The 7,612-nt window shown below is 33.8% G+C and overlaps 1 pseudogene; it reads left to right on the top strand.

The window, feature by feature from the left end:
* The first annotated feature begins 2,240 nt into the window (after window positions 1-2,240).
* On the top strand, window positions 2,241-6,954 carry LOC112999592 (uncharacterized; annotated as a pseudogene).
* The last annotated feature ends 658 nt before the right edge of the window (window positions 6,955-7,612 follow it).

Genomic DNA, 7,612 nt, shown 5'->3' on the forward strand with positions numbered 1-7,612 from the left:
ATCAGCTACCACATTTTTTTTCTCTTTTTCTATTTGATAACATATGGAAATTGCTCTAGGTACTCTACCCATTTTGCATGCCTCTTGTTTAACTTGCTTTGCCCTCTAATATACTTAAGTGATTGATGATCACTATGAATGAAAAATTCCTTGGAAATAAGGTAATGTTCCCAAGTTTGGAGGGCTCTTGTTAAGGCATAAAGCTCTTTATCATAGGTGGGGTAGTTAACGGTGGCACTATGAAGTTTTTCAGTAAAATAAGCAATAGAGTGCCCACCTTGTAACAATACAGCTCCAACTCCCACTCCAGAGGCATCACATTGTAGCTCAAAAGTTTTAGAAAAGTCAAAAAGTGCTAGAACAGGTGCCTTAGTAAGCTTTTCTTTGAGCAAAGCAAAGGCTTGCTCTTGTTTTTCACCCCAGGTAAATGCCACATTCTTCTTCACCAGCTCATTGAGAGGTGATGCAATTGTAGAGAAATTAGGAACGAACCTTCTATAGAAGCTTGCTAACCCATGGAAGCTCCTAATATCTTCCACACTTTTTGGGGTGGGCCATTCTTGGATGGCCTTGATTTTCTCAGGTTCCACTTGGACCTCATTTCTACCAACTACAAAACCTAAGAAGACTATATTATCTACACAAAAGGTACACTTCTCTATATTTGCATAGAGGGTGCTTAACCTAAGGACTGAAAGAACTTTCCTGAGATGTCCTAAGTGATCATCTAGGCTCCTACTGTACACTAAAATATCATCAAAATAAACAACTACAAATCTACCTATGAAATCCCTTAAGACATGATGCATAAGCCTCATAAAGGTGCTTGGTGCATCAGTGAGCCCAAAAGGCATCACTAGCCATTCATACAAACCAAACTTGGTCTTGAAAGCGGTTTTCCACTCATCACCCTTTTTCATCCTGATTTGGTGATAATCACTTTTAAGATCAATTTTTGAAAAGATATTGGCACCATGCAACTCATCAAGCAAATCATCAAGTCTAGGAATGGGGTGTGTAGACAAAGGATCAAGCTGAATGTTTTGATGATGCCAAAGGATCACATGCTTCTCAAAAAGGATCACATGGTTCTCAAAGCTTTATTCAAGACAAAGAAATTAAAGATATTCAAAATGGATGATCAAGACAGTTTCTAGAGTCTTAGGAAGGGTATATTAAATAGGAAGGGAATTCCTATTTGAAGTAGCAAAAGGTTTGGCCAAGAAATTTAAGTTAAAAAGTCTTTTTCAAGAGATTTACTCTCTGGTAATCGATTACCAGAGGATGTAATCGATTACCAGTGGCCAAAAATGATTTACAACAGCTATTAAAATTTGAATTCAAAATTTGCACTGTGTAATCGATTACACATATATGGTAATCGATTACCAGCAGTTATTGAACGTTTTAATTCAAATTTTAAAGCTTGTAATCGATTACACACATACTGTAATCGATTACCAGAGGAGATTTTCAGAAAATATTCTCAACAGTCACATCTTTTTATTTGGTTCTTGAATGGCCATCAAAGGCATATATATATGTGACTTGAGACACGAATTTGATAAGAGTTTTTCAGAACAAAAAGGTCTTATCCTCTTAGAAAGCAAAATAATTTTATCCTCTTACAAATTCCTTGGCCAAAACTCTTTTGATTCAATAAGGAATTATTTGAGTGCTCAAATTGTTCAATCTATCTCTTTATAGAGAGATTTCTTCTTCTCTTCTTCATTCTGAAAAGGGATTAAGAGACCGAGGGTCTCTTGTTGTGAAAGGATTCTAAACACAAAGGAAGGATTGTCCTTGTGTGTTTAGAACTTGTAAAAGGAATTTACAAGATAGTGGAACTCTCAAGCGGGTTGCTTGGGGACCGGACGTAGGCACAAAGGTGTGGCCAAACCAGTATAAATCTGAGTTTGCACTTTCTCTTCCCTTAAACTCCTTTATTTATTATTGTTTTATATTCATATTCAAATTGTTCTTTTGAATCATTATTTAAGAAATTCATTATTAAGGGAATTTATAACTTGAATAGAAAGTTAAATAGAATTTTTAATTGGGGAAATAAGTTGTAATATCTTAATTCAACCCTCCCCCCCCCCCCCCCTTCTTAAGATATCTGAGGCCACTTGTCTAACAAGTGGTATCAGAGCTTCATTCTTGTATAAAGTTTAGAAGCTTCAAAAATTATGGCCTCATCAAACTACTTGTTTCCCGAGGGAAATTCTATAAATAGACCTCCCATCTTTAATGGAGTGGGTTACCACTACTGGAAAACCCGCATGCAAATCTTTATAGAGGCAATAGATTTAAATATTTGGGAAGCCATAGAACAAGGACCTTATGTTCCCTCTATAATGGCCGGAAGTGCAACAATTGAAAAACCTAGAGCAGATTGGACTGAGGAAGAAAGAAGATTAGTACAATATAATTTAAAGGCCAAAAATATTATTACATCTGCCTTAGGAATAGATGAATACTTTAGGGTTTCAAATTATAAAAGTGCTAAGGATATGTGGGATACACTACAAGTAACACATGAAGGCACAACAGATGTTAAAAGATCTAGGATAAACACTTTAACTCGTGAATATGAACTTTTTAGGATGAATGTAAATGAAAGTATACAAGACATGCAAAAGAGGTTCACACACATAGTTAATCATCTTGCATCTCTAGGAAAAACTTTTCAAAATGAAGATCTAGTAAATAAAGTCTTAAGATGTCTTAATAGAGAATGGCAACCAAAGGTAACAGCCATCACAGAATCTCAAGATTTATCTAGTATGTCTCTTGCTACATTATTTGGAAAATTGCAGGAGCATGAAATGGAATTACTATCAGCATGAAGAAACTGATAAGAAGAAGAAGGGAATCGCTCTTAAAGCCTCATCTGCAATCCAAGAAGACAGTGATAAAGAAGATTCAATTGACTTGGATAATGATGAAGATATTAGTCTGTTTGTAAAAAGATTCAACAAGTTCCTGAGAGTAAGAGGAAATCAAAAGCGACCCAATTTTAAACCTAAAAGAAGGACAGAAACTTCATCCTCTACTCTAAAATGCTTTGAGTGCAATCAACCTGGACATCTGAGGGTTGATTGTCCCATCTTCAAGAAAAAGATGGAGAAGTCTGAAAAGAAAAATATTAATGAAAAGAAATTGAAGAAAGCATACATTACATGGGATGAAAACGATATGGAATCTTCTGAAGATTCAGAAAATGAAGAAATAAACCTCTGCCTTATGGCAAAAAGTTATGAAAGTGATGAAGAGGTAACATCTTCAAACAATTTATCTATTTCTTTTGATGAATTGCAAGATGCATTTGTTGATCTGCATAAAGAGTTAATTAAACTTGCAAAGTTAGTTTCATCTTCAAAGAAAACAATTTCAAATTTAGAAAATGAAATTTTAAAATTAAACAAAGAATTAGATCATCTTAGAAATGAAGTCTCAATTTCTAAACCAAATAAAAAAGTTCATATCTCTACTATTTCTGACAAGAAAATGTCAGATTCTTGTAGTTGTTGTGAAAAATATGAAAAAGAAATCAAAGAGTTGAAAAACTCACTTGCAAAATTTTCTTATAGTAAAAATAATTTAGATGTCATATTAGGAAAACAAAGACATGCCTCCAATAAGGCTGGACTAGGATATAAATCTAAAAAGCAACAAAAATTTCATAAAAACTTCTATACTTCCACACAAAAATATAATTCTAGTTTTATCACATGTTTTTACTGTGGAAGAAAAGGGCATGGCACATCTACATGTTATTTTAGAAGAAATTGTAACAATATTAAAATGATTTGGGTCCCAAAAGGATCTGTTATTCATACTAACACACAAGGACCCAATAAAGTTTGGGTACCTAATTTACAACCTTGATTTTGTAGGAACCATTGAGGAAAAAGTGGTACATAGATAGCGGATGCTCAAAACATATGACGGGAGACGAATCAAAATTCACACATATCTCTCCCAAGAAAAGCGGACATGTAACTTATGGTGACAACAACAAAGGTAGAATTCTTGGAGTTGGAAAAATAGGTACAAATTCTTCAACCTCCATTGAAAATGTTCTACTTGTTGAAGGTCTTAAACATAGTCTGCTTAGTGTGAGTCAATTATGTGACAAAGGCTATCTGGTATAATTTGATTCTCAAAAGTGTGTCATTGAACATAAACATGATACGAATATAAAGCATATAGGGTTTAGAGTCAACAATGTTTACATGATAGACTTAAGTCAAAAACTAGATAATAATCAATGTTTTCTTAGTAAAGATGATGATCCATGGTTATGGCATAAACGGATTGCACATATAAACATGGAACACTTAAATAGATTAATATCAAAAGATTTAGTTGTTGGTTTGCCAAAACTAAGATTTGAAAAAGATAGGCTATGTGATGCTTGTCAAAAGGGAAAACAAACTAGAGTTTCTTTCAAATCTAAAAAACATTGTTTCAACTACTCAACCCTTACAATTACTACATATGGATTTGTTTGGTCCTTCCAGAATCATGAGTTTTGGAGGAAGTTACTATGCTCTTGTTATAGTTGATGATTATTCTAGATACACATGGACTCTTTTTATCACTCATAAGAATGATGCATTCCAAGCATTTAGAAAAGTTGCAAAAATCATTCAAAATAAGAAAAATCTCAAGATTATATCTATTAGGAGTGATCATGGGGGTGAGTTTGAAAATAAAGAATTTGAATTATTTTGTGATAAGCATGGGATTGAGCATAACTTTTCTGCACCAAGAACCCCTCAACAAAATGGTGTTGTTGAAAGGAAAAATAGATCTTTGGAAGAGATTGCTAGAACTTTATTAAATGATACACCTCTTCCAAAATATTTTTGGGCTGAAGCCGTTAACACTGCATGCTACATTTTAAATAGGGCTTTAATAAGACCCATCTTAAAGAAAACTCCATATGAATTGTTCAATGGCAGAAAACCAAACATCTCACATCTTCATATCTTTGGTTGTAAATGTTTTGTATTGAATAATGGAAAAAATAACTTAGGAAAATTTGATGCTAAGTCAGATGAAGGTATTTTCCTTGGATATTCTCTGCATAGTAAAGCTTATAGAATATATAATAAAAGAACAATGAAAATTGAAGAGTCTATACATGTTTCCTTTAATGAGTCTAATGCCATTCTTCCAAGGAAGGATTTTTTAGATGATATTTCAGATTCCTTAGAAGATACACATATTCATGGAAATGACTCTAAAGAAAAAGATGAAGGAAGCAATGAAGATTCTCAAGATAATGGAGTTAGAGCAAATAATGAACTTCCAAGAGAATGGAAAGCCTCAAGAGATCATCCCCTCGACAACATTATTGGTGATATATCAAAAAGGGTAACAACTAGACATTCTCTTAAAGATTTATGCAATAATATGGCTTTTGTATCTATGATTGAACCTAAAAATATAAAAGAAGCCATAGTAGATGATAACTGGATCATTGCCATGCAAGAAGAACTGAATCAATTTGAAAGAAACAATGTGTGGAAACTAGTAGAAAAACCTGGAAATTATCCTGTCATAGGAACAAAATGGGTTTTTAGAAATAAATTAGATGAACATGGCATAATTATTAGAAATAAGGCTAGGTTAGTAGCAAAAGGGTATAATCAAGAAAAAGGAATAGACTATGAAGAAACATATGCTCCAGTTGCAAGATTAGAAGCCATTAGAATGCTCTTAGCATATGCATCCATAATGAATTTTAAGCTCTATCAAATGGATGTTAAAAGTTCTTTTCTAAATGGTTTAATTCAAGAAGAAGTATATGTTGAACAACCTCCAGGTTTTGAAATCCCGGATAAACCAAATCATGTTTATAAATTACAAAAGGCTCTTTATGGTTTGAAACAAGCCCCTAGGGTGTGGTATGAACGTTTAAGTAATTTTCTCCTAGAAAAAGAATTTTCTAGAGGAAAAGTGGATACCACATTATTCATAAAGAGAAAGCATAATGATATTTTGTTGGTTCAAATATATGTTGATGATATAATTTTTGGATCCACTAATGATTCATTGTGCAAGGAGTTTTCCCTTGATATGCAAAGTGAATTTGAAATGTCAATGATGGGAGAACTAAAGTACTTCTTGGGATTACAAATCAAGCAAACTCAAGAAGGTATATTCATCAATCAATCCAAGTACTGCAAGGAATTGATCAAAAGATTTGGGATGGAAAGTGCAAAGCACATGGCTACACCGATGAGCACTAGCTGTTACTTAGATAAAGATGAATCTGGTCAATCTATAGACATGAAACAATATCGAGGTATGATCGGATCTCTTCTCTATTTATCTGCTAGTAGGCCTGATATTATGTTTAGTGTATGCATGTGTGCTAGGTTTCAATCCAACCCCAAACAATCACATTTGAGTGCAGTTAAGAGAATCATGAGATATCTATTAGGTACAATAAATTTAGGATTATGGTATCCTAAGAACTCAACATGTAACTTAATAGGATATTCTGATTCTGATTTTGCCGGATCTAAAACTGATGGAAAAAGCACAAGTGGAACTTGTCAATTCATTGGATCCGCTCTTGTGTCATGGCATAGTAAGAAACAAAACAGTGTTGCTTTATCCACTGCTGAAGCGGAATATATTTCTGCCGGCAGTTGTTGTGCACAGATTTTATGGATGAAGCAACAATTATCTGACTATGGTATCCTTCTTGATCGTATACCTATTAGGTGTGATAATACTAGTGCCATAAATCTATCCAAAAACCCTGTTCAACACTCTAGAACCAAACATATAGAAATTAGGCACCATTTTCTTAGAGATCATGTCCTAAAGGGAGATTGTATATTAGAGTTTGTTGATACAAAGAATCAGCTTGCTGATATCTTTACAAAACCTCTCCCAAAAGAAATATTCTTTTCAATAAGAAAAGAATTAGGCCTTTTAGACCTTAGTGATTTGGATAGGTAATTTTTATGAATGATTGATTGTGTTTTTGATTAAGTATGACGCTTGTTTTGTTTAATTTAGTTTACTTTTCTTGTTAGTATAATTAACTCTTAAGATAGTATAAGTTTTTAGACTTAGAAATAAGTTTTTCTTTTAGGAAAAGACTATTTTTTGTTCTGGTAATCGATTACATGAATACTGTAATCGATTACACTAGAACAGATGGCCTGTAATCGATTACAATATTCATGTAATCGATTACCAGTAGGCTGCCTCCTCCTGTAATCGATTACCATTACTTGTAATCGATTACCACGCGTCCTGCTCTATAAATATCACATTTTCCAGAAATCCCTGTGCAGCCCCTTCCTCCTTGCGACGTTCCTCCATTCCCAAACCTCCAAACCTTCCTATCTCACTCATTTCTTCATCAAATCAACTCCCGTAAATTGCAATCTTCTTCTTTTTCATTTTTCTTTTGATTTCACCGATTGAAATCTGCAAAAACTCCTTCAAATGGCAGAATTGTCAAAGAAACGTAAGGGTTCATCCGCCTCCGCTTCGGCTTCAAGAGCTCATCGTTCCGGAGCCACTAGCGCATCCACAGCACCAATTCCACCCTCATTATCCTCTTCCACATTGTTTTCTT

The sequence above is a fragment of the Glycine max genome, chromosome 15 (assembly GCF_000004515.6).
Source record: "Glycine max cultivar Williams 82 chromosome 15, Glycine_max_v4.0, whole genome shotgun sequence".
Classification (NCBI taxonomy): domain Eukaryota; kingdom Viridiplantae; phylum Streptophyta; class Magnoliopsida; order Fabales; family Fabaceae; genus Glycine; species Glycine max.